Source organism: Brienomyrus brachyistius, unplaced genomic scaffold (genome assembly GCF_023856365.1).
Source record: "Brienomyrus brachyistius isolate T26 unplaced genomic scaffold, BBRACH_0.4 scaffold36, whole genome shotgun sequence".
Classification (NCBI taxonomy): domain Eukaryota; kingdom Metazoa; phylum Chordata; class Actinopteri; order Osteoglossiformes; family Mormyridae; genus Brienomyrus; species Brienomyrus brachyistius.
The window spans coordinates 3,493,436-3,521,219 of NW_026042311.1; the positions used below are offsets into that span (position 1 = coordinate 3,493,436).

At 43.3% G+C, this 27,784-nt stretch overlaps 1 protein-coding gene across 2 annotated transcripts in view; it reads left to right on the forward strand.

Moving 5' to 3' along the window:
• The window catches only part of LOC125721988 (uncharacterized), a 433,000-nt gene that overhangs the window by 80,653 nt on the left and 324,563 nt on the right, over positions 1-27,784 (forward strand). The window lies entirely within an intron of this gene.

The following is a 27,784-nucleotide window of genomic DNA, read 5'->3' on the forward strand; positions in this document are numbered from 1 at the left end:
TTTTTTAAATTTCACCACCAGCTCAATTAATTCATGAAACTAGTTTTGAAAAGTCACTGAGGTATTGATTAGCTACACACGTGGACAAAATTGTTGGTACCCTTCAGTCAATGAAAGAAAAACTCACAATGGTCACAGAAATAACTTTAATCTGACAAAAGTAATAATAAATAAAAATTCTATGAAATTTAACTAATAAAAGTCAGACATTGATTTTTAACCATGCTTCAACAGAATTAATAAAAAAAAAAAACTCATGAGTGTTGCTTGTTGCCCCTCGTTAGTCTTTGCATTTAAGTATCTATTTGTCTCGGCCATTGATGTTAGACCTTCCTGCTGCCTGTGACCTTCCCGGTTGCTAGTCCTCCCATTTGTGATCCCTCACGATCCTCTTTGTTTCCAGTCTCAGCCCATCTAGTTCAGCAAACCCCCTTTTTGTTTTGCTACCAAGGATACAGAGATGAGAGTCTTTTACCAAGCATACAGTGTCCAGAGTGGATGAGCATGACCACAGTGAGAAGAGGATCTGATGGATGGAGGACCTAAGTACCATAATCTTAGTAACGCATGAGCAGAATTGGACCATAAGAGGAACTGGCCGGCTCCATCTCACACATGGTACGTGGGTGTAAAAGTTACTCAAAACCATATGGCTGAAATCCTCCACATGTGCATTTTGAATGTATTGGGCATCATGTCCTGTTTTAACCATGAGAATCCAGTGAGGGGCGGCTCAGTGGGTAACAGGGCTGCCTTGCAGCTGCAGTGTTGAATGTTTCCATCCTTCTCCTATGCTGTCTGTGTGGCGTTTGTTTCTCTCTTTATCCCACATGGGTTTCTTCCTGCAGCGACTCTGACAGGCATCTGTAAATTGTCCGGACTCCATAACTGTGAGTGTGCCTTGTGATTAAATGGCATTGTATCCATGGTGGACCCCAGCTTTTTGCCCTGCGTTTCCTGTAATTGGCTCTGGGATACCCTTGTGATAAGTGTTTGGAAGATGGATGGGTCTAATCTTAGTACTTACGTGATCTATCCCGTCTCCTCCCAATTGAGCCAGCAGAGGTCACTAATGGCCCTCCGTAACTCTCCCAATTCTCCCCAGCTGTATCCCATCATTGACGTTCTCCACCCTGGTCTGTTATCCTCCTACACCCATCTCCCGTCGGTGATTACTGTGTATAAATGTTCCTGCTCTCATGGTTCCTCAGCTCCGTCATCATTCTTCCAAGAGTTGTTTGCTGTATTCCCTTAATAAAGCCTGTGTCTTTCCCAGAGCTACTGCATCTGAGTCGTCCTTAACCCAGATTATATTACTCATCACATAGAATATCCATTTACATTTAACCCCATGGACACTAAGCTTTTCTCCCAGGGGTCTAAGGTAAGAGAGACCAATTGGACCAATTCGTCCAGATAAATACATTTGTAAAAGAAGTAGTGAATACGTTTCCAATCAATTCCTATTACACATTGACGTTATAATCAGAAGCCACATTATGAAATGGAATATATCCAAACAGCATTTTAATCTGACCAGTAGGGCATGCTGTTGTACCACTTGTAGAAACACTTTTGCATTTACCAGACTTGTTTACCCAAAGTGACTTACAGCAGTGGGAAGGGTTATGTTTTATGCATATTCTTGGGGGATTTGAACCCATGACCAATGCATCATAAATGCAACACTCTACTTGTTCAGCTAGAGAATCTCTATGAAAAAAGTCCTAATGACTTGAAGTAATCAGCTCCTAATGCCAGGTAGCTGAAAACACAATGAGGTTCTTCCTCAATGTGATGCTGCCCAACCCAGCAGACGGGAATCTGATGAATCAGACACGCTTGCCAGTGTCCAGTTTAACCTTTGGGGTCCGTGGACTCGACGGCCAATCAGAGATGGCAGACAGCTGTCCACATGGCCCCGATTGAGCGGTACGTTTGCGTAACCTGCTGGCTGTAAAAGGAGACCATGTGTTTGAATGCTGCATCGCAGGCCTGACACATGAGAAAGACCAGATACCAGCCACCTCAGACATGTGGATTTTATCTGTGTTCCACAGGCACTTTCATATAAGTGATTTACAGGAACAGCCAGTCTAGTGCAGGGCAGCGCAAACACCCTCATGCATATACTGGTTTTAGCACAGCTTCATTGTAAAGCATATCAGATGGCCTCAGAATCCTGCTCCCTGCTTAATACAAGGTGAATAGGGAGTAGGAACTAGGGGACTAAGGACTATGGGATTAGAGGCCACAGGACTAGGAGACTATGGGACTAAGAGAATAGGGGACCAGGGGAAAAGGGGCTACAGTGTTAGGGACCATGGGACTAAGAAACAAGGAGACTAGGGACTTGTGGATCATGGAAGTGGGGCAAAGGGGAATTGGGCACTATGGACTATGAGACTAAGGTATAGAGGGACCACAAAATTTGAGCACTTAAGACTAGAGGACTGTGGGACTGCAATGCAGCATCTCCGGAAACCTGTTTACTCCTGCTGGGCAGCTTTCATGTGGCACCCCCTGCTGGACAGTGGAGACACTACAGAGGCTGTGTATTGTGTTCAGTCACCTTTTACTGTAAATCACACATGGGTTCACGCTCATTTGTGTCTGCTCTGAATCCCCATGCGCCGAGGTGAAAACTCCATCCACTTTAGGTAATTCAGGGGCCTCTTGCCAAGTTATGTGAGCTTCGTGTCTGATTCTTTGGGCTTCCGTACTGGAAGCAGTCCAGGGTAATTCTGGGAAAGTGTGGAGCTTAGACAAACCAAACTACAGCGTAACATGCAGCCAAGGGGGATTTTAAGATTTTGGTATATTGTGTGGGCATCTTTCTGTTCTTGATATTGATTGATGTATGTAATTATGTAGTATTTTTAATATACGGATAGCGCACTATTGTATACAAAGCGACAAGCCAAGCTTGCAGTTTTGCAGTGTTCATGTGCTGCCACCTTCTGGGAAAACGAAGAACGGATTTTCAGATTAAGATCTAAAAAACTACACATTTACATTTTAGCCCATGTTACACTGGGCTTTTCTCCCAGTGCAGTAAGGTCAGAGAGACCTACTAGAGAGAAATCTACCATAGTTACTGTTGTATATACATTTATACTGACTTACATTTTACTTATTTATCAGAAGCTTTTATCAAAACGACATACAAATGAGGAAGCAGATTGACACTGTACGGTGCTGGGCGTCGTCCCGGTATGCAAAGTGCTTGGAAAGATTAAAAGCGACAAAACATTGTATAAAAGATCGAGTCCAAGTGCAACAATTATTAAAAATAATACTTAAGAATATCAGTAACAGAGCTCAGCACCAGCATGTATGGGCCCTCAGGACCTGTGATGATGAGCACAAAAACACCAACGCAAATCCCCAAACTGCACAATATTGTGTTTTGAGTGAAACCTCAATGAGTCTTTAGGTCCATGATACTGTAATAATTTCGAGGAACTTTATCGCTGCATGCAATTCCCAAAGCGCACCACTAGATGGCGGCTTCCTACCGTGAGCTGAAACAGCCGCCGTAGGGGCGATACGCGGCAAGTTTCCCCAGCCGCCAACCGGCGTGCACCGGGGCTGCGTCTGGGTCAGGCTTTTGCCTGCTGCTTTCCTCCAGCTTATTTTCTTGTGTAACTTGGTGCTGGGCTCCTCGCCATATAAACAAACTCAGCCTAGCAAACATTAAGAAATCTGGATGCTATGAAAGGATCGTCTACCATACTCCCATATTCCACTCTGCTTTCATCCAATTGTCTTTGGTTTGTGCTGCTGGGAACCATTATCGCTGTCCTTTTATTTTGCTGCAAACGTAATCGTATGATCACATTATATCGCGACGTCCCTTGTCCCCACCCACGTTTTGTTGAAACTGCATGAAGGTCAGACCCACTTTTGTACCGTTTGAAACACATGTTGATCATTTTTTCTCCTGCAAAAAAGAGCATTTACTTTTATTTTGGAGATATTTTTTTGCGAAGCGACTTACAATTGAGAAAGCGGCGAGTTGAGCAGCAAACTTAAGGCGATGTGACTAAGCAGGTTTGGACCCATGAAGCTCAAATTCCACAGTCAAACAATTTAAAATTGTTTCTTTGAGAAGGCAGACGCAGGCAGTCACCGGTGCGTTTGGGGTTAAGGGCCTTAGTCACAGGAGCATAGTGATATAAGCCACTGAGCCAAACGCCAACCCACAGCACTGACCTCTGGCAGAATTCACCTTTACAAGCATGTTTGGCAAATGCCACTAAGTACAAAACTGATGCACGTTTACATAAATAATTGTACTTATCATCAGGGTTCAAGTGTCAGAAGTGCTTCTGCTACTCTTTAGTAAGGTTGCAAATTCCATCTGTCCATCCATCCATCTTCTGTAGCCAGGTATACACAGACGCACACACACAGACGCACACACACACAGACGCACACACACAGAGGCGCACACATGCACGCTAATGCGCACACACACACAGACGCACATGCGCACACAAACACGCACGCACACGCGCACACACACATAGGTTTGTAATTATATCTTTGTGGGGACTCTCCATTTGTTTCTATGGTGAAAACTCTAATCCCAACAATGACAGTCTACCCAGCCCCAACCTTAACCATAAGTAAGCAAACAAAATACAAGATTTTAGGTATTTCCAGTTTTGTGATTCTATTCACAGATTTTTTTATGAAATTGAGGTTATGTTTGTGGGGTGTGGGGAGTGAAAAATATCCTTACATGGCAAAAGGTTTTTATCTCATCGTGGGGGACATTTGGTTCCCACAATGTAATACACTGTGTTCACAATTATTAGGCGAGTTGTGTTTTTGGGATTAATTTTAATAATAAACAAATATAGTGTCATCAGTCAGTCCAAAATGTTAATGAACCTGAAGCCTGAATGTTATGCAAGGGAAATAATAATAATAATCGACACTTTTATTGTCCCTGTAGGGAAATTGTCTTTACGCCTCCCACAACTTGCTCTTTTTTTTCCATAGAGGAAGTTGTCTGCGAAGGGCTGCCACCCGTAGCGGCACCTAGGGGTTAAGGGCCTTGTTCAAGGACCCACAGGCTGAGGCTGGGTTTGAACCTGCGACCTTCTGATTACAAGCACACAGGCTTAGCCCACAGAGCCACACGCTGCTCCCAATGTTCCCAGAACTGTGAGTGTGAACATTATCAGGGGAATACATGTCTGTGCACAATTATTACACAACTATTAGTGTGCAGAATTATTACACAACTATTAGTGTGCAGAATTATTACACAACTATTAGTGTGCAGAATTATTACACAACTATTAGTGTGCAGAATTATTACACAACTATTAGTGTGCACAATTATTATGCAACTAAATGGAACACCTACATTTTCCCATCTCCCTTGTTCATTATCATCTTTCAAAGTGCGATTAATAAACAAACATCACATAATTTCCAAATAAACAATTCTGACATGAAATATCAATTAGTGAGCAATATAGCCACCTCCTTACGGATGTAGTGGGAAGTGCGAGTGTCCTGCAGGCTGGAGAGCTTCTGATGACGCGCTCAGCGGTCCGGACCCTTCAGAAGACTGTGCAGACCGCTGAGTGCATCATCGGCAGCTCCCTCCCCAGCCTGCAGGACACTTACACTTCCCACTGCATCCGTAAGGCCACCAGCATTGTGACTGACCGGTACCATCCAACCCACGAACTGTCTACTACCCCTCTTCCATCCGGAAGAAGATTCTGCAGCATCAGGAGCAGGTCTGCACGACTGTGCAATAGCTTCTTCCCCCAAGCAGTCCGGCTGCTGAACAGCAATAAGTCCTCCATTCATGGAATCTGGTATTTTCTTGTTCTGTTGACGATTAACTTTTTGTGCAGCAGCAACCACAGCCTCCCAGACACTGTTCAGAGAGCTGTACTGCTTTCCTTCACTGTAAATCTCCCATATAAGCAGGGCCCACAAGTTCTCAATAGGGATTATGTCAGGTGATTATGTCATTATTCTGTCATCCTTAAGGCCTTTACTGGCTAGCCATGCAGTGGAGTACTTCAATGCATGCGATGGAGCATTGTCTTGCATAAAAATCATGGTCCTCCTGAAAGATGCTGACTTTATCCTGTACCGCTGCTTGAAGAAAGTGTCTTCTAAAAACTGACAGTAGGTTTGGGAGTTGAATTTGAATCCATCTTGGCATTTTCTGGGAAAGTAGAGTGTACCCTTGGGGAGGTGGGCTCCGGCTGGGCTTAAGATACGGTTTCATTAATGAGACTCACATGGTCAGAAGGTTTGAGGTAAACGAGTCTCACTGGCTGTTTCTGAAGGTGTGACCCTCCCCCAATAAAAATCTCACGTCTTCAAATTAAAATAATAATTGTAACTCTCCACTACGATTATTCATGTTACAAGGTCCAACTGACAGCACTACTTTGAGGAGAGTTCTTCATCTTCTACCTGTGTGTTGGTAGAATAGTGATTCAGAACATGGGCTTGTGATCTGAAGCAGGCGGGTGTTCGCCGTTGTACCTTTGAGGGAGGTTCCTCACTAAATTAGCCTAGTTGTGGGCATCTCCATCACTGCAGTTTGCTTGGTAACCTAGCCACTTGCAGTTGTTCCCGTTTTAAGGTTCCCTTTTAATACCGCTTGTAATCAGTCAGTGGATGGCGATTTGGTGGAGTGTTCCCGGACCGGCGTGAGCCAGGCAGCCGGTGGGATACTGAGCCACTACAATTGCTGCTGTTTTCTGCTTTTGTTTCGTTTATTTTGTTTTCGGGTTTCCTGTTTAATTAGTATTAAGTATTTATGTGTTTTGTTTAGTTTGTTGTACGTAAACCGTGGGGCGCCGTTGGGGAGGCTTGGTGTTGGGTGGTGAGGATCTGGTTTGGGGGGGGGGGGGGTAGGTCGTGGTCGTGGTCGCTCTGCCTTCTTAGCCCACCCCCCTGGTGTGTGTATCTACGCCATGTGATGTGGTGCCCCTGTGGAGTACCTTCTGACAGTGTCCCCCCCCCACCCCAAGGTAATAGCTGCCGGGTTTGGGTTTCTTTGTGTGATTGGAGTGTTATTCTAACATGATCTGATTTGTACCATTTGTGGGTAATTTTTAAAGTAATTGCTTTGCTGTTTGGTTTTTCCTTTGGAGTGTTAACTGAACGCAGAATAATAAAGGCAGTGTTCATGGTCTTCACGTCCCCCAGGCGGTGATTATGAATTTGTGTGCTTTTATATCGGAGTGGGCGTAGTCGGCAGGATTTCACCAGTACATGGTGCAGATGTGACTCCCTGATCGCTTCCTGGGGAGGTTAGGTGAGATTTGCTTTTGATTTTTTATTTTTTGGTGTTTAATTTGTCATAGTGGAAAGGCAAAGTAAAACAGCAGCATGAGTTTCCCAGGAGCCGCTACTATCTTGAGTAAATTTTGTTTGCCGGGCTTCGTTTGTGCCGTCTAGTTTTATTGTCCTATTGTCATTATGGACGACGAAGTGCAGCAGCTCAGGAATTTGTTGGGGCAGCTCCAGCCTGATAATGATCGTTTGCACCAGGAACGAGCAGAAGTTCCAGGTCCCTCTACTGCCACCCAATCCTCCCCCGCACCTCCACCTGTTTCGGTCGAGCCTCGTGTCTATACTGAACGTTTTACTTTTATTTCTAGAGACCGGAAGTGTCCAATGTTTGGGGGCAGGTCTGGTGTGAGCTTTGAGGAGTGGGAGGAACAGGTGCGAGTTTGTATGCGGGACCGGCTTCTGTCGTCTGCTGATCAAGCATTTTTTCTTTTTGACCATTTAGAAGCGGAAGCTAAGGGGGAGATTAAATATGGCCCTGCTGTTGAACGGGGTGACCCAAAAAGGAGATACTGGCACATGGAGAGTCACGTCACCGGTTACAGGGTGGTCCCACACGCAACTACAACCGGATCTTATATACGCACGCTGGCCACAACAATTAATCTATCAATTCAACAAAATCACGATACCTGAAAAGATCGCACATGGAACTCATGTTTTTTTTCATTGGTACATGTCAGGGTCTTATGTTCACCAGAAATGGTTGTCAGTTCAACAAGACATGTATCAGGATGCACCAAGAGAGCTACAGAAAGTCAGTGATACCAGATGGGCATGCAGGTACTATGCATGTAAAAATCTCATGGACAGACTGCCAGCTGTATTGCGTGTACTACATGAGATAGATGGAGAGAGCAGTGCGGAGAGATCAGTGGATGCACGGGGCCTGCTTTCACAAGTAGACCTTACCTTTATTGGAATTCTAGCAGTTCTTAGGAAGATTCTTGGGGAAGCCAAATATCTGTCAGACATGCTTCAAGCACCTTCCCTTGATCTAGCTAGAGCTGTGGACCTAATCCAGGCCCTACAGGACACTTTATGGGAGTACAGGGGTGAATCATGTTTTGATCAACCGTGACAAGATACTGTGTACAGCAAAAATGTATAATGTTGTAGTTGAGGCTGTTTTTTTTGTGATTATAATTTTATCATTCCGTCAATTTATCAGAAGGCACATACAGGACAGAGATACCACAAGAATAAATGACAAAAAAGCAGCAAGAGAAAGGAGAAAAAAGAAAAGAAAAAAAGAAAAGGAAACACAGAACAACTTTTCACACTTGACATGTTGGCAGCAAACTCATATAAATTAGACCATTCAAAGAAGCTCTTTTAGAGCAGCAGCCATATTCCTCCAGGTATTTACAGTGATTGCTTTGCCTTGTTAATCTTTGCAGTGGTATACTCTAAATAGACAATGTAATGGAATGAGACAATCCAGAATTGCTTCAGGTTTGTATCAAGGTGTATCCATCGCTGTAGTGTGGTTTTCTTAGCAGCTGTAAAGCCTGCCTTTAACAGTTTTTTATCACGTAATGAGAACTGGTACATCAAGTCATCGTTAAGCAATAGTAAGCAAGGCTCCATGTCAAAGTATAGTCCAGTAAGATCACATTACACACGAGTGACAAGCTTCCATAAATGTTGGGTCACTGGACAGTCCCAGAACATGTAGAAACGTACCGGTAGTGTCAGTGTTGCAAATGCTGCAGTATGGATGGGGAGCAGGTTTGATGAGATACCGTTTGTAGGGTTACAATAGAAACGATGGATAGTTTTAAAGTGAATACGTACATAACTAAGGTTTTTGGAAGTAAGGCAAAGATTCGACCGCACTGTTTCCCAAACCGGGTGGAATCCTAACCTAGAAAGTTCTAAATCCCATTTTGGCAGAATCTTCAAAGGCTTATGAACGTTAAGGAGTAAATTGTTGTAAATGATTGTGACTGTGTCTTTAGATGCCTCGACAGGATTGATCCAGCTAAACATTGGGTGATCATCTAAGACAGAATTCCATGGCACAGCATAGGCCTTCATTGTGGATCGTAGCCTGAGGTCGAAGAAAAATGAGAAGCCAGGCAGACTGTATTCTTTTTGAATGTCCTGGAATGTGCGCACAACATTCGCATCAAACGTATTAGAAAATGTGAAAACCCCCTTGGATGACCAGGGGGGACAAACAAAAGCTTTATAGTCTGACAGAAAGTGGAAATTGTTCCATAAAGGAGATTGTTGACCTATTACTTTTTCGGCGTTGTACCATGCAGCTAAGGTGGATGAAAAGATACAACCAAGTTTGTGTCGTGATTTACGAAGACCTACCCCTGGGAAAGGTAAGTCCTGGAGTCCGTGGGGATGCACTATAGCCGATTCAATACCTCTCCACGACACTACACTGCCTGCGTCTGTCCAAGTGCGCATAGCCCTAATTTGAAATGCCCAATGCTAGAGCTTAAAATCAGGGAGGGCGAGGCCACCGTCTGATTTGGTGCGCTGTAAAACTGAGAAGCGTTTCCTGGGTTGTCTGCCGTTCCAAATTAATTTGGATACAATGAAATTCAAATCTTCAAAATAATTTGGAGGTGGTACACATGGAATCATAAAAGACCAAAAGATAAGTGAGTAAAATATTCATTTTGATTGAACGGCATCTTCAGCTAGAGAAAGACGTGGAGACAAAATGCTGGAGGAGATAAAGACAGCGCAGAAAGAAGACGACGTATGCGGACAAGTGACAAACCACTGTTTCACAGAATGGCCAGAGAGATGTAAGTTAGATCCAGACATTAAACCATACTGGCAGCACAGAATGGATTTTCACCTTGCTCACGACCTTCTCATGAAGGGAGAAGGACTTGTGATACCTCCCCCCTTGAGAGCGGATGTTCTTCAGCGTCTGCATGAAGGCTATCAGGGAATTACAAAATGCCGAGCCAGAGCTACACAGTCAGTATGGTGGCCCGGTATCACAGCACAGATTAGCCATATGGTGGACAGCTGGGTCCTAAATGGCCAGATCTGCAAGTTTTTCGCAAGCAGGATGAGGAGAGAAGGCGTCAGCAGGTAAAACACTACAACCGCAGACTCCGCTCCAGACCTCTCGCAGAACTGACATCTGGTCAGACAGTTTGGATTACCACAGAAGGGACTGCTGGGAGTCGTCAGACCTGCAGATACTCCTAGACCATATGTGGTAGAGACTGATAAAGGTCATATTTGGCCTACAGGGACTGTTACTAGGTCAAGTTGACTGGAAAACCACCTGACAGAATGGACTTGTGAACAAAGAGGGAAGTTCAGTAGAAGAGAGAGAGAGAAGGAGGTTGTTGATAGCAGTAATAGAAATTAATGGCAAAAGGTACACAGCACATTTGACTTAAGCTAAAAGGAGGAGGTGTAATAATAGAACTACTGTTCACATAATGCTCTATTCCCCACAGTGCTTTTGTGCCTTGTATGCAGTATTCCAGTTGTTGTATTAAACACGATCTAACCATGTACTGACAGTCCCATCTGCTCATTATACAGTTTAGTCAGGGTGATGACTGACTGATGACTGATAACTGAGGGGAACAGTTAAGTTACTTTGGTTAGTCTTTATTTATTTATTATTTTTTTATTTTGGGTTATTTCTGTATTTTTTTAATAAATTAATTCCTTTAATTACATTTGGTTGTTTGGAGCCTATTGACACTTGATAGAGGGATTTAATGGACAATAAAGAATGTGCATCCTATCCTATCCTGTAAGGCATTCAAGTTTGTCCATCAGCCCACAGGCCAGCAAGCAAAGGCAGTTTAAAGTTTATAAAAGTTTAGATGAATGCAAGTATTTTCTGGCTGATCATGTACACGGGACTGATTGCTTCCTAATCGTATAGTTTTTATTATTTATCGTTTTATATGTTTTATCCTGATTAATTCTGCAAGGTTTTTGTGGTTTTTCGACCTCCCAAGAGCAACTTCGATTTCATTTTGTTTTTAGTTCATACTTGGTTCAGGCAGAAGTTCTTTTGGTAAGTAGTAGTAAATTTATCGGATTTAAAATTTTAAATAAAAATAATAATTAAGTTCCGTTTCAACCCAAGTAACTTATTTTAGTGTACTCGGCACTTTATTGCATTTAACGGTACGCTAATTAATCTTTAAAGTTAAATACGCTATATAAATTTACTGGGCTGGGAGTACGGGGTCATAGTGAGTTAGTTAATTATGGGGCCGGCTCAGTGTTGCGTTTGCAACATGTTTGCCCTTCTGGACGTTAGTGTCCAGTCGGACTTCATCTGCGAGCAATGTAAGCTAGTGGACTCGCTCATGGTCAAGGTTCGCGACCTTGAGGAGCAACCGGCTCTCATCCAATGCAACAGTGAGTTAGAGGAGCAAGTTAATACGCCTTTTAGGGAGAAGGTGTGTACGCCACTAGCCGGGAGGGGGGAGAATGAAGAGCAGAGAGGTCGAGAGAGCTGGGTGACCGTAGGTCGTAGACGCAGGAAGGGGCGTACACACGTTGCAGAGGCGGCATCACCTGAGGTGACTGTGTCGAACAGGTTTCAGGTTCTTCCAGCTTTAGAGCCGGAACGGACTGGGGAGGCAGGTGGGCACTTGGGCACTGAGGAGCCCCCTCCCCCCAGGAAGAGGGAGGTTGTGGTAGTGGGGGATTCCATTATTAGGGGAGTAGACAGTTATGTGTGCACGCGTGATAGAGGGTCCCGTACGGTGTCTTGCCTGCCTGGGGCCCAGGTAGGAGACCTTCCAGATCGTGTGGATAAGCTTTTGGCCCCAGCTGGGGTGGATCCAGTTGTCGTGGTGCATGTTGGCACCAACGACATAGGCAAGGGTAGAAGGGCTGTTCTGCAGGATAAATTTATAGAAGTCGCCAATAAGCTTAGAAGCAGAACGTCCACGGTGGTATTCTCCGAAATACTCCCCATGCCACGTGCAAGTCAGGCTAAGTTAGCTGAGATAAGGAAATTAAATGCGTGGCTAAAAGGATGGTGTAGGAAAGAGGGGTTTAGGTTTATGGGGCATTGGAGGACCTTCTGGAACAGGTGGGACTTGTTCAAGCCGGATGGGTTGCACCTGAACCAGAGGGGAACCAGTGTATTGGGGAGGCGTATGTGTAGAGTAGTTGAGGAATGTTTAAACTAGGGACTGGGGGGGCAGGGAGGTTAGTTAACTATGTCAGTGGGGGGAAACGGAAAGCCCCAAATAATCATATTGTAAGTGGGCACCGTAATAGGCCTACCCTTTGTTGTCTGTATTTAAACGCCAGAAGTATTAGGAATAAAATTCATGATTTAGAGGCTTTTATCTCATCGGACTCTTATGATATTATAGGAATAACTGAAACGTGGTTGAGTGAAAAGGATGGACAAGAATATAATATGGATGGTTACACGTTGTTCCGTAAGGATCGTATAGGAAAAAAGGGAGGTGGTGTTGCAGTATATGTAAAGGAAAACTTGCAGGCAAGGGAACTTACTGATATAAATAAAACTACGGAAGCAATATGGGTAAAATTAGATGCTAAAAACTCAAATAGCCTAATTGTCGGTGTTTGTTACAGAACACCTAATATAGCTGCTGAGGAAAGCAGATTGTTATACAGTGAGATTAGGACTATGAGCAATAAAAATGATGTGGTAGTTATGGGTGATTTTAATCTACCAGGAATGCAGTGGGACATTGTCACTGGCTCTTCAGAAAATGAACTGGAGATGGTGGAATTAGTACAGGATTGTTTTTTTACTCAGTTTGTTAACACCCCTACCAGGGGAGATGCCATTCTTGATCTTGTTCTCTCTAATAACCAGGACAGGATTGGTAAATTAGACGTTTTAGAACCACTTGACAGTAGCGATCATAACATGGTCAAATTTGAGGTTAAGTTTAGTGTTCGAAGAGCTAAGTCCAAATCAAAAATATATAATGTTAGGAAGGCTGACTTTAAGTGTATGAGACTAAAACTAGAAACTGTGAACTGGATGGAGTTAAATAACAAAACTGTTGAAGAGGCCTGGGAATTTTTTAAAAGCACATTATTGCAAGTGCAAGAGGACTTCATACCTGTTTCCAGCAAGAATAAATCTAGGAAATTGAAACCTAGGTGGTTTACTAGGGAAATAAAGTATAAAGTAAGGAGGAAAAGGGCTTTGTTCCAGCAATGGAAAATAACTGATGATGACAGAATTAAGCAGGAATATCTAAGTCTACAGGCTGAGTTAAAAAATGATATTAGACGAGCTAAAAGAAATGTCGAAAGGATGGTTGCATTGGAAGCTAAGGATGACGTTAAAAGTTTCTTCCAGTATTTTAACTCTAAAAGAGCTCTAAAACCTGAAATTACTAATCTGCAGGATAGTAAGGGTCTTATAATAGTAAACGACATTGATATAGTAAATTAGTTCAATGATAGTTTTGCACGGGTATTCACTGTTGAGGACCTTAGTAATTTACCAGTTATTACCTATCCAGCATTGTCTATAGCTAATATATTTATAACTGAAGCAGATGTTTTGCAAAGCCTAGCTAAGCTCAAAATAAATAAATCACAGGGCCCTGATGGCATCTTACCTATAGTGTTAAAAGAGATGAGGGATATTATTTGCCGACCCTTAACTTTACTGTTTCAAAAATCCTTATCTGAAGGTGTGGTACCTTCTGATTGGAAGCACGCCTTCATAACGCATATTTTCAAAAAAGGGGATAGAAGTAATTTGTCTAACTATAGGCCAATCAGTCTAACTTGTATAACTGGTAAAGTTATGGAGGCTATAATCAAAGAGAAAATGGTAGATTACCTGGACTCCAATAACATTTTGCGGGATAGCCAGCATGGATTTAGGAGAGGTAGATCCTGTTTAACAAATCTGTTGGAGTTTTTTGAGGAAGCTACTCAGGAAGTTGATGATAAGAAGGCCTATGATGTCATCTACTTAGATTTCCAAAAGGCTTTTGATGTTGTCCCCCACAAGAGGCTCCTACTTAAACTCAAAGCGACAGGTATTTTAGGTACCGTAGCGACCTGGATTGATAACTGGTTAACAGATAGGAAACAGCGAGTAGTTATAAGAGGCACAATGTCACAGTGGGCTTGCGTTCATAGTGGGGTACCGCAGGGTTCGATTTTAGGACCACTATTGTTCCTAATTTACATAAATGATATGGATACCAATATATACAGTAAACTGGTGAAATTTGCAGATGACACCAAGGTGGGTGGTGTAGCAGATACTGAATTAGTGGCTCAGCAGCTACAGCGGGATCTTGATTTAATTAGTGACTGGGCCGATACCTGGCAGATGAAATTTAACGTCGATAAATGTAAGGTACTCCATCAAACACTTAGTCACTTTTCATTAAACATGCACTAATAATCTGTTATTTTATTATGTTTGTTATAGCTTAGTTATAGTTTTTTTTCTTTTTTAACTTTCTACAGAGTATGAGTATTTATGTGTATTTATATAAAGTTACAATACAGTATCACTCATAGCTATTTTGCACTATTATTTTCTTCACCTTACCTTTACTCCTATTGTTGCACTGAGCATGCAAAAGACAAAAGAATTTCCCTCGGGATAAATAAAGTTTTTTCTTATCTTATCTTATCTTATCTTATCTTATCTTATCTAGGGAGCAGAAATATAAAGTACAGGTATTTCATGGGTGTCACTGAAATAAAGGTAGCTGATCATGAGAAAGATCTTGGTGTGTATGTTGATACTTCCATGTCCCATTCTCGCCAGTGTGGGGAAGCAATAAAAAAGGCCAATAGGATGTTGGGGTATATCTCCAGGTGTGTGGAGTTTAAGTCAAGGGAGGTAATGCTAAGATTATACAATTCCTTGGTGAGACCTCACCTAGAATATTGTGTGCAGGTTTGGTCACCATATCTTAAAAAGGACATTGTGGCCTTAGAAAAGGTGCAGCGTAGGGCCACAAAAATGATTCCTGGTCTTAGAGGAATGTCATACGAGGAACGGTTACTTGAGCTAAATCTGTTCAGTCTCAAGCAAAGGAGACTGAGGGGGGACATGATCCAGGTATATAAGATTCTAACAGGTTTGGATGCTGTTCAACCAAATAGTTACTTCAGCATTAGTTTAAATACACGAACTCGTGGCCATAGGTGGAAATTAGCGGGAGAACATTTCAAGCTGGATTTAAGGAAGCACTTCTTTACACAGCGTGTAGTCAGAGTATGGAATAGCCTTCCTGATAATGTAGTGCAAGCTGAATCCTTGGGTTCCTTTAAATCAGAGCTAGATAAGATTTTAACGACTCTGAGCTATTAGTTTAGTTCTCCCCAAGCGAGCTTGATGGGCCGAATGGCCTCCTCTCGTTTGTATAGTTCTTATGTTCTTATGTTCTTATGTATAATGACAGACAGACAATATGTAAATCAATTTTGAAATCAGCCTATGGCTGGGCAATATTGTACAATAGTAAAGTTTTTTTCATAGGAAATGATATTGATAATTATCACGACATAATTTTATTCTACATTTTTACTTAAAATTCACATAATTGCGTTTAAAAAGGCAACGTGAAAATTGAGAAACGTGGAAATTGAATTGACTGCAAACTTAAATCTAAATTTAATAAATCATATATATGATATTTGAATGATGTGTGAATGTGCCCTGCGATGGGCTGGCCCCCCATCCTGGGTTGTTCCCTGCCTCGTGCCCATTGCTTCCGAGATAGGCTCCGGACCCCCCGCAACCCAGTAGGATAAGTGATTTGGAAAATGGATGGATGGATGGATGGATATATATGATATTTGATGTATACACAGGCCTATAGTGGACTCAGACGTCAATCCCTCGCACAGGCCTATAGAGGACTCAGATGTCGGTCCCTCACACGGGCCTATAGAGGACTCAGACGTCAGCCCCCCACACAGGCCTATAGAGGACTCAGACGTCGGCCCCCCACACAGGCCTATAGAGGACTCAGATGTCGGCCCCTCACACAGGCCTATAGAGGACTCAGACGTCAGCCCCCCACACTGGCCTATAGAGGACTCAGACGTCGGCCCCTCACACGGGCCTATAGGGGACTCAGACGTCGGTCCCCTCACACAGGCCTATAGAGGACTCAGACTTCAGCCCCTCGCACAGGCCTATAAAGGACTCAGACGTCAGCCCCTCACACAGGCCTATAGAGGACTCAGACGTCAGCCCCTCACACGGGCCTATAGAGGACTCAGACGTCAGCCCCCCACACAGGCCTATAGAGGACTCAGACGTCAGCCCCTCACACAGGCCTATAGAGGACTCAGACGTCAGCCCCTCACACGGGCCTATAGAGGACTCAGACGTCAGCCCCCCACACAGGCCTATAGAGGACTCAGACGTCAGCCCCCCACACAGGCCTATAGAGGACTCAGACGTCAGCCCCCCACACGGGCCTATAGAGGATTCAGACGTCAGCCCCTCACACGGGCCTATAGGGGACTCAGACGTCGGTCCCCTCACACAGGCCTATAGAGGACTCAGACATCAGCCCCTCACACAGGCCTATAGGGGACTCAGACGTCGGTCCTCTCACACAGGCCTATAGAGGACTCAGACATCAGCCCCTCACACGGGCCTATAGAGGACTCAGATGTCGGCCCCTCACACGGGCCTATAGGGGACTCAGACGTCAGCCCCTCACACAGGCCTATAGAGGACTCAGACATCAGCCCCTCACACGGGCCTATAGAGGACTCAGACGTCAGCCCCTCACACGGGCCTATAGAGGACTCAGACATCAGCCCCTCACACGGGCCTATAGAGGACTCAGACGTCAGCCCCTCACACGGGCCTATAGAGGACTCAGACGTCAGCCCCTCACACGGGCCTATAGAGGACTCAGACGTCTGCCCCCCACACAGGCCTATAGAGGACTCAGATGTCGGCCTCTCACACGGGCCTATAGAGGACTCAGACGTCAGCCCCCCACACGGGCCTATAGAGGACTCAGACGTCAGCCCCCCACACAGGCCTATAGAGGACTCAGACGTCAGCCCCTCACACAGGCCTATAGAGGACTCAGATGTCGGTCCCCTCACACAGGCCTATAGAGGACTCAGACATCAGCCCCTCACACAGGCCTATAGGGGACTCAGACGTCAGCCCCCCACACAGGCCTATAGAGGACTCAGACGTCGGCCCCCCACACAGGCCTATAGAGGACTCAGATGTCATTCCGCTGGATGCATTAGAGAACCAGAGCGTACCTCTGGCAGATACGTGGTGGCTGTGTGGTCAGGAGGGAGGATTGAGGCCTCCTCTCCCCAATAATTGTGGAGGCCTCTGCACTAGGGGGATGTTAGCTAGCCAGGTGGATATTGACAAACAGCCCTCTAGGTCCCACAGGTTTGTTACGAGCTGCGAAGATGATCCCAGTGTGTATATAGATGCCATATGCCAGCCGAGGGGCATTCCAGAGAAATATAAGGTGAGAAGTGAGATAGCTGCAGGGTTTGAATCATTATTAATTTGGCCTACTGTTAACAAAAATGTGGAATGGATACATTATTTGTACTATAATCAGCAGAGGTTTACCAACTATACTCAGGAGGCACTCGCATCTCTGGGGGAGCAGCTTCAGGCCACCAGTCTGATGGCATGACAGAACAGGGTGGCCCTGGATTGGCTCCTGGCAGAGAAAGGGGGAGTGTGTGTGCTGTTCGGGGATCAGTGCTGTACATTTATTCCCAACAATACAGCCCTGGATGTTTCATTTACTGAGGGTATGAGAAAGTTGCAGGGGTTACAGGATGAGATGGCGAGAAATTCGGGACAACATGACGGGTTGTTTGACTGGTGCTATAATATGTGGGGTAGTTGGCAGTAAGCCCTTATGAAAGCACTCTGTGTGCGTGCTGTGTTCATTCTTGCTTTGCTACTAATCTTTTTTTGTGTAGTTCCTCTTGTTCGCTCCCTAGTGGGAAAAGCGCTGTCTCAGCAGGCGACTATAGCTGCAATGTTTAGAGTGGTGGGAGGACCGTTTGGAGCGGCAACCTCCTGGACCAACACGGAAACGGATGGCGACATAGACACCTTGGATACGCTCCTGCCCATAGCTGAAGTTCGGCCGTACCGCCTGTGAATACTCCATGTTGGAAACGCTGCAGCCTGCCTGCCGCCCACGACACCTGGGACTTTCCTGCTCATGACAGAGTGCCTGTTATAGTAATCTACAGTGTTATCAGTTAACCTTTCAGTTATCTTTGCATTAGCCGTATATGTTTATGTAATGAGCTTGTGGTAGGTGATGTACTCCTGGTAGATTATGTATTCCTGATAATATATGCAATGTATCCTGGGGAGTTCATTGCTGTTGGTTGATTCTGAGTGTTGATAGTTTGTGAGCCATGTCAGCCATGGACCCCGAAGGGGGGCCGCGCCTGTGGCGGGCTGGGAGTGGAATTTCCCTAGATCTTAGGGTTTTAGCCCTCCCTCCTAGGCTGGATGGACAGAATTGTGTGTGGGACTCTTTAGAATCCCAAAGGGGGGAAATATATGGGATATTATTTAGCACTATACAATGTAGAATATAATCATTACGGTATTATTAAAAAGCATGCCAAATACCCGTGATGTAATCATTACAATGTAATCAACACAATGTAATCAATTGAGTATGTATTTGCACCTTGTATTAGCCTCAAATGTTCTGTTAGCTACTTTATGTTAGCCCTGAATGCATGAATATCCACCTTTATTAGTGTTATGCCTTATCATTATGTTGAAGGACAAATATATTATCAACCCTCTAATTAGACAATGTGCAACAGGCTCACCAAAAGTTCACGGCTGAGCATTTTTAAAAAACCAAGTGGAGATGGTCGCACCACCATTACGTTCGGCTGAGGGACCAAACAGTAAAAGAATTGATGGACAAACTTATCACCTAGGGGTGTGGATTGATGTAAAAAACAATGATTGTGAATGGTTGAAGGAATGATGATGCTTAAGTGACGAGATATTGTTAAATGATAAGAACTTGTATAAAAATAGGTATAAAACAGTACTGGACACACTTTAAGTGTCCGGCCTTGGTTGTAACTTAATTGTTGCAATAAAGACTGAATTTGGATCTACACCAGCGGCTTCTGACTTCTGATTTAGCAGGGAATGAAAAACCACAAAACTAACATTTTGCCTTTTTCCCCATCTGTAACTGTTATTATGTTATTATCATTTAGAACTGAATATCCATACTCCCTTTTAATCTCATGCATCTTTTTTATCATTCCCCAGACTTTACTAATGTCAGTTTCCCGTCCTACTGAATTACAGAAGGACCTCCAAAACTCCCTCTTTGCTCATTTAACTACCCTCCTTACGTTAGCCTGCAACTTTTTGTACTCAATCAAATTCTGAAAGTTGTGAGTACTTTTTAACATTGTAAAAGCTTTGTTCCGAGACTTAACTGCAGTATCACATTCCTTTGTTTACTATGAGATCTTTGGTTAGTCTGCTTTGCTGCCTCTAGAATTACTGCATCATGGTTAGATTTCTTTTGTCCTACATAAAGCCGGCCCTGCAAAACGTCACCTAACGTCACCAAGTCACATGGTACAAAAACCTACAAGACGATCGTGACAGATCGTGCAGCACGTGCAGAGAGCAAGTAAGATCGTGCAGCACCGTTCAGCCGGCGTAACTGTAAATGTCGCTACTATGTGCCCCTGGCTTATTTTGTAAATGTCTCGTAAATGTTCTTGTTTGTTTTGTTAATCTTAATGGTCACTGGTCAGCTATTACTTCTGTTGTAATTTAAAGCTTCAATAACAAAAATAATAAAAAAAACCTCTCAGCCGGCTGCACAAACTGGAACTGCCTCCGTGACACAACTTTGCCCTTATTGGCTGAACAATTTTAGCATGACGTTTGTATCTCTGGAAGTTCCGATGCGTTATCTGCTATTTCTCCCGAAAAGCCTGTAAAGAAATAAAGTTTCAATAAATGCTCTAATAGTACACATAAGTTAATCGTTTATTTATTGTTAGTTACTGTAATGTTGCGCTGCTTTATGTGTTTAATCGTCTAGTCTGTGAAGAAGGCATTCAAGAAAGAATTGCATTGTATTCTGTGCATGACAATAAAAACTTTGAATCCTTGAAATAAATGTATTTGATCTTTTTCCTGGCAGCTATCTTTTCACTGCTAGCACTTTGTATCAGGAGTTGGTTATTGTAGAAGAGGTAATGTGCATGCAGGTGATATTTGTATAGATGTATCTACACCCTTTTGGAAGTGCGGCCATCTCAGTCAGGTCTCGCACTACGAGGAGTAGAAGTTGTCTAGTTTGGCTGCTGTCAGTTTATATTACAAGTTTATATTACAGTTTATATTATTATATTGGGGGCGGCATGGTGGTGCAGTGGTTAGCGCTGTTGCCTCACACCTCTGGGACCCGGGTTCGAGTCTCCGCCTGGGTCACATGTGTGCGGAGTTTGCATGTTCTCCCCGTGTCGTCGTGGGGTTTCCTCCAGGTACTCCGGTTTCCCCCCACAGTCCAAAAACATGCTGAGGCTAATTGGAGTTGCTGAATTGCCCGTAGGTGTGCATGTGTGAGTGAATGGTGTGTGAGTGTGCCCTGCGATGGGCTGGCCCCCCGTCCTGGGTTGTTCCCTGCCTCGTGCCCATTGATTCCGGGATAGGCTCCGGACCCCCCGCGACCCAATAGGATAAGCGGTTTGGAAAATGGATGGATGGATTATTATATTACACTCCTGCAGCCGCCGGCAGATGGCGCTCCCCCTCACGTCAGCTGCAGTCAGACCTAAGTGAAGTCGAACGCACCCAATGGCTCCTCCCCATTCCCAATTATCAAAAAACCCACTGATTGAATGGGACGTGTAATTATCGCTATGAATTCTGGGAGTCTGTGCAACTTCAAGACCGCAGCTCTCGTGTTAATTATAACAAGGAAGGAATATTATTCTATATTTTTAATGGCGACCGAATGATTGATTGATATAATGTAGTGTTTCATTCTATATCCTGTTTTGATAAGATATCGACATTTCGTAAACATTCGATATACAATTAAACCATAATTGGTCCGTCTTGTTTCTTTGTCACCCAGAAACTTTACAACTGTGTTGTGAGCGGATTTTCAGCGCTTATATGTTTTTAAACTTGTCTTAAAATTTTGTGGTACTTCTGCGTTTCTGCGCTTTTGTAAATGTAGATCGTATGTTTCGTCATTTGATTAAAGCGTTTGAAGACTTTGCAGCGCGCTGACACCAATCGGCCACCGTAGCTTAGCAACCGAATCATAACAATTCTTTTCCGTTTAGAGTTTTCATTTGAACATTTAAAGCAGCTCAGACTTGCAGTTTATCAGCAAGAGAGAAGACGCGAAAGATGTTCATCGTGAAAACCACCGTGAATCTCCAGAGGATTGACTGGCTGCTGCCGAAAGGTGCAGTCAGTGTGCGGATCGCCCCGGAATACATCCCCGGTCCAGTTGGCCGAGGTAAGGATGGCAAAATGATGCCCAGACTAACTCAGCACTTAAAGAGTTAAAGTCAGAATATGCTTGACTAGTCTTCTTGAATCTTCTGTTCTATTATCTTGTTTTAGAAGTACATGTCTAAATAATAAAGTAGTTCACCTTTAGCTTTAATATACGGGAGTCTTTTTGCATGTCTACTGCATTATATAATGAAATCAGTAAAATCTGTGGCTGTGCTGTGTTTAAACATCAGAGAAAATCATCATGAAGTGGTAAAGTAACAGCTGAATATGTCCTAATATACGGTGTTTCCCCGAAAATAAGACAGGGTCTTATATTAATTTTTGCTCCAAATGACGCGTTACGGCTTATATTAAGGTAGTATTTTCCCAAGTATAACATGCTACAGTATATTTACCGGTATTCATGAAAAAAATCCACATTTATTCAAACACAGACATCATGTCATCTTCTAACAGTATCTTTCCATGTAAACAATTTGACGGTGAATTTATTCATGAACAAAATTCTGCTGTATACTGCATATGTTTATTCAAATATAGTCGTAATGTCATGTTCTTCTGGAACATCATCGTAAATCTCCAAGTTCCAAATTCCGTCCTGAATATCTCGCAACTCAATTTCCTGTAGAACGAGTGTCCCCAATCTCTCATGTTTAGCAATAACTCTGTCCTTAAATGAGCGCCTCTTGTCCATGTAGCCTTCTCGTAGTATAACCGCATCTCATTCTAGTTACCGTACAATCCATGGGACAATAACTAGGGCTTATATTACGAGCTTCTTGAAAAATCATGTTAGGGCTTATTTGCGGGGAAACGCGGTAGTAATCAGAAAAAGCATAAATCTTAGTTTGGTACCTTGAGAGTGAATAAATAATGCAACTTATGGAAAGTGTAAGATATGTAAAGGATTTGACTTAATAGTCAGTTGTTGATGCCAGCATTTGGATTGAGTGGGCTGCTATATTTGATGCACATGAACCTTTCCAGTGTTGTTTTTCGCTGTTGTTCTGCGTATCAGGGAATCTGTGCACAAACTGGCTTGTTTTTATAGGTCAGGTTCCCCTGCTGAAACGCAGACGGCCCAAGTCAAGACCAGCGCATAAGTTTCCCTAGCGTGTGTTTCCTGTATCCAATAAAGACGGCAGAATTTTTCTTAGTGTGCAATACCGACTGCCAAGTGTGATATCTGTGATGGTTGTGATGTAGTGTTGTTGTACAGTGACATAATGTTTCATTTAAATTAAATATGCTGTCCCCTGTCTTTATAATCCCAAAGGACAAACCAGTTCCAGTGATGCTGGCCGTCGGAAGAAGTGCCGCACCAGGCCGCCGGCAGCCAGCTCCCTGACCACGTCTGCCTCTCCTGGATCTGCTGCCATCCCGGTGGCAACCAGCAGGGGTCAGCAGGGCACAGGCCGCCGTAGAAAAACGGCGGGAGGCCGGTCAGGGCGAAGAAGGAGGTATGACCAACAGAAGGGGTTAGAGCCTAAGCCCAGCTCACCAACCTTCTCCTCCTCTTCATTTTTATTTCCGTCTTCAGCCCCCTCCCCTTTTGTTTCATCCCCATTTCTTTTTATGGGCTCCTCTGTTTTATTGCCACACTTAGTCACACCTGTAAGCCCAGCTCCACATCCATATTCAGCTCCAATCCTGGTTCATCTGACCCCTCTGCTTCAGGCTCCAGCACAGGCTGTAGCCGCCTTATCTCACCTGGAAAAATTCTATTGGTTGTATAACTATTATGTAACAAAGTACTCTAAAATGACCTATGACGCCAAGTGCTTTACTGAGTACTGGTGTCAGGAGTTTTGGAACAGACATTTAAATGAAATTAACTTAGCGAAACAGTGGAAGAATGAGGATAATGAGGGTACTCATTCATCCAAGAGGCGTAGGATTGATGAAGATGAGTTCATCTTTCCTATTGATGCACTGGAGCAGCTAAGTACCATGCCCAGGGCTCAGGAGATGGGTGTGGAGATGGGCTATCAGTCAGATGCACATAGCTACATTTCCCTGTAGATTCAGCACATAATTACACGAGAGTTGTCATACATACTTAGGATAAGATAAAATTAGGATATGTTACCATGTAGTTCTATAACATAAGGTACTATAGGATAAGATTAAGATAGGATAAGGTTAAGATTGTATAGAATAAGATTAAGATAGTCTTAACTTGTATGCCATTTTATGTTTTACAAAGACATGATAAATTACCATAAGTTTAGGATAAGATTATATAAGATAGGATTGCATAGCATAAGATAAGAAAGATAGGATAAGATAACATAGAATAAAATTAAGATAGGATAGGTTACGGTAAGCTTAAGATTGTACAACATAGGATTAGATTAATTATAAATAAAGCAGTCCTCCTTAGAGGGGGGGTGGTGGAGGGAATATTTAAGAAATAAAAATAGGATCAGTTAACATAAGGTAAAGATAAGATTGTACAACATAGGATTAGATTAATTATAAATAAAGCAGTCCTCCTTAGAGGGGGGGTGGTGGAGGGAATATTTAAGAAATAAAAATAGAATTAATTAAGATAAGGTTAAGATAAGCTTGTATAACATAGGATTAGATTAATTGTAAATAAAGCAGTCCTCCTTAGAGGGGGGGTGGTGGAGGGAATATTTAAGAAATAAAAATAGGATTAGTTAACATAAGGTTAAGATAAGATTGTATAACATAGGATTAGATTAATTATAAATAAAGCAGTCCTCCTTAGAGGGGGGGTGGTGGAGGGAATATTTAAGAAATAAAAATAGGATTAGTTAACATAAGGTTAAGATAAGATTGTATAACATAGGATTAGATTAATTATAAATAAAGCAGTCCTCCTTAGAGGGGGGGTGGTGGAGGGAATATTTAAGAAATAAAAATAGGATCAGTTAACATAAGGTTAAGATTAGATTGTATAACATAGGGCTACAGTGAAGAAATCAAAATTTTCAAGGCAGCATGAAGGTAACGCACAATCAGGGATGTGCAATTTCTGAGGCATGTATTCAAAAAAAGTATTTTAATTGTGTTTTATGATTCATATTTGACTTAGTTCATGAAATAAAATGTTTTTTTCTACAGACTTTGATCAGTGTTTTTGTAATTTGTAAAATACGAGAAATACTGTATGCATGGTAATGTCAGGTGTGCAAAATGTTTGTGCTAACAAAGGACACAGAGCCCCTAGAAGGGCACAGAGCCAGGCTGAGCACCGCAGCGCTATCCAGCCCATGGCTGCCGATGGTCACATTCCACCAGAACCCCCCAACACTAACTCCCCAGGGAACTTCCAAGCAGCAGAGCAGATTCCAACAACCGAGGATCAAAGGAAAAGAAAAGATACTGGCAGGAAGAAGATGATCTTGTGGCCAAAGGTTAAAAATGTAGAAGTTTGGAGAACAAATGTGTTACAAATGAAATATTATTTGAAATGTGCTACAGCTTAATCATTCTATCATACATCTATCCATCCATTTTCCAAACCGCTAATCCTACTGGGTCACGGGGGGTCCGGAGCCTATCCCGGAAGCAATGGGCACAAGGCAGGGAACAACCCAGGATGGGAGGGCCAGCCCATCGCAGGGCACACTCACACACCATTCACACCTACAGGCAATTTTTTAGCAACTCCAATTAGCCTCAGCATGTTTTTGGACTGTGGGGGGAAACCGGCGTACCCGGAGGAAACCCCACGACGACATGGGGAGAACATGCAAACTCCACACACATGTAACCCAGGCGGAGACTCGAACCTGGGTCCCAGAGGTGTGAGGCAACAGTGCTAACCACTGCACCACCATGCCGGCCCAAAAATTTAAACAAATTCATTTTAAAAAACTTTAATCTCAGAGCCAATTGCCATTTGCCCACAAATATTTCAATTATTATTGTTTATGATTATAAATGCCTTAATACATTCCTGGAGCCTTCGATTTAGCATACACAGTGCCCTCTACAGGATTCTGTCGAAACAGCATCTCTCAACCTCGTTCACAAGATTTGTGTCTTTTTCACAAAACGTTTTTCTTTGTAAATCCCAAAATCTTCCTATAAATGTATGTATGAATGCTTCTCGTCTTTTTCAGTCACACGAAGCCTTTATAAATGAGCTCCCCGATTAATCTGCTTACATGAAAACATCTTAATTGCGTTAAGGCATGTAAACGTAGCCACCTAACGAAAGGTAACCACGTGACTTAGCAGACTGCATGTTCCTCATCTCCTCTGTATGGACCATAGAGCTGTGTATCGGAGAGTCTGACAACATGCTACGTTTCAAGATACAGGCATTACAATTCAATGCGCTGCTCTATTTTGCCATTCTTTTTTTAAAAAATCTTCTTTTAGAAAAACATGGCATATTATAGAGAGCACACCACCAAATGGATGAAATCTGAGTAAAAACATTAGATTTTTAACGCAATCAGAATAAAGGGGTCTGCATTTATCACTGTCCCTGTAACAATCCAGCATCGTAGCACGAGAGCTATTTCGGATTCAACCAACGAATAACGTTGCTAGTCAGCAGCCTTGTGCAAGCTACTGAAAATTACTAATTACCAATTACTGCATATAAAAGTAATTATAATAAGGGTGGGATTCGACCGTGTGTCTGCCTGGGGGGTCGCCGGCCAGGATCGCCAGCAGTTTGGACGTGTGGTTGGTGTGGCAACGCGCTGCATCAGCGTCTGCTCCCTCTGCCTGACCTGCCCTGTATAATTACATAATCAAGGAAAATAACAGTGGGCTAAAGGTTGCATAGTGATCACATTAACATCGCGTCGATGTTGAAATACATGGTGCAAACAAAAGTAGTGGAATTACACTGACGAGTTACTACCAACACTGCTAGGCAGCTAGGTTTGCTAATGCTAACGTTAGCAGCGCACCCATATGCTACTTCCTCTCGCAAGATAAGGCAGCGTTACTGTCACTGTGTAAATACAATGAGATCTCTTTGGAGCAAGCCTGTCGATACCATGTTAAGTGTAAAACCACAAGTAAAATACCTAGAAAAATAATAGAAATATAGATGGTGCTGAACCATGGTGAACAGTGGAGTCATAACAGAGGCTGTGCGTTGTGTTCAGTCACCTTTCACTGTAAATCACACATGGGTTCACAATCTTTTGTGTCTGCTCTGAATCCCTCAGGGCTGGAGTGAAAACTCCATTCACACTAACATGGTGCCAAGGGGTATTGGGTAGTCATGATTCTATCCTTTTTGGATGCAATTTGTTTTACTGATTTAAATAAGTTTTAAAAAATTTCAAAATATAAGGATAGCTCATTGTATCCAAAGGGATGTGCCAAGCTTGCAGTGTTGATGTGCTGACACCTTCTGGGAAAATGATGAACTGATTTTCAGATTAAGAACATGTATGGTTTTCTGGTATCAGGTGAGAACCGTTCATACTGCGAACCTATGCTTATGGGTTAGGGTTAAGCTTGGGTCTAGAGCTCAGGGTACTTCCAGGCTTGGAGGCCAAGGGTAAGGTCTCTCTTTCCCCATGTAAGCATTGAATGATGATCCAGCACCAGGGCTTGGGTAAGTCACCACGAGTTGGGAGCCTCATTCCCCAGGTAAAGGATGAACGATGTCCATCCAGCCCGGGGATTCTGGTGAACCTCTCCTTACGCTGGAAGCCTCCTCCCTCAGGTAAGGGTTTAAGAATCTCGCGGTACTTCCATTGAGCCTTGGGGTTCTGGAGAAAAATCCCAGGGCCATCTAACTGTAGCAGTGTGGAATTTTGCGGGTAGGACTTGTTGATTATTTCCGGTAAGTGTGTTGGCGTTTCCCGGTCCGGTAACTCCCCTTCCGCACCGCGGTGGTCTGCCGTGGTACGCTGGCATGCTGGCTGAGGTTCACACTTATTCTGTGTCTTGGTGGGAGGTTTTGCTGTTTTAATTAGCGTTAATCCTCTGCTTGATTTAAATGGCTAATGG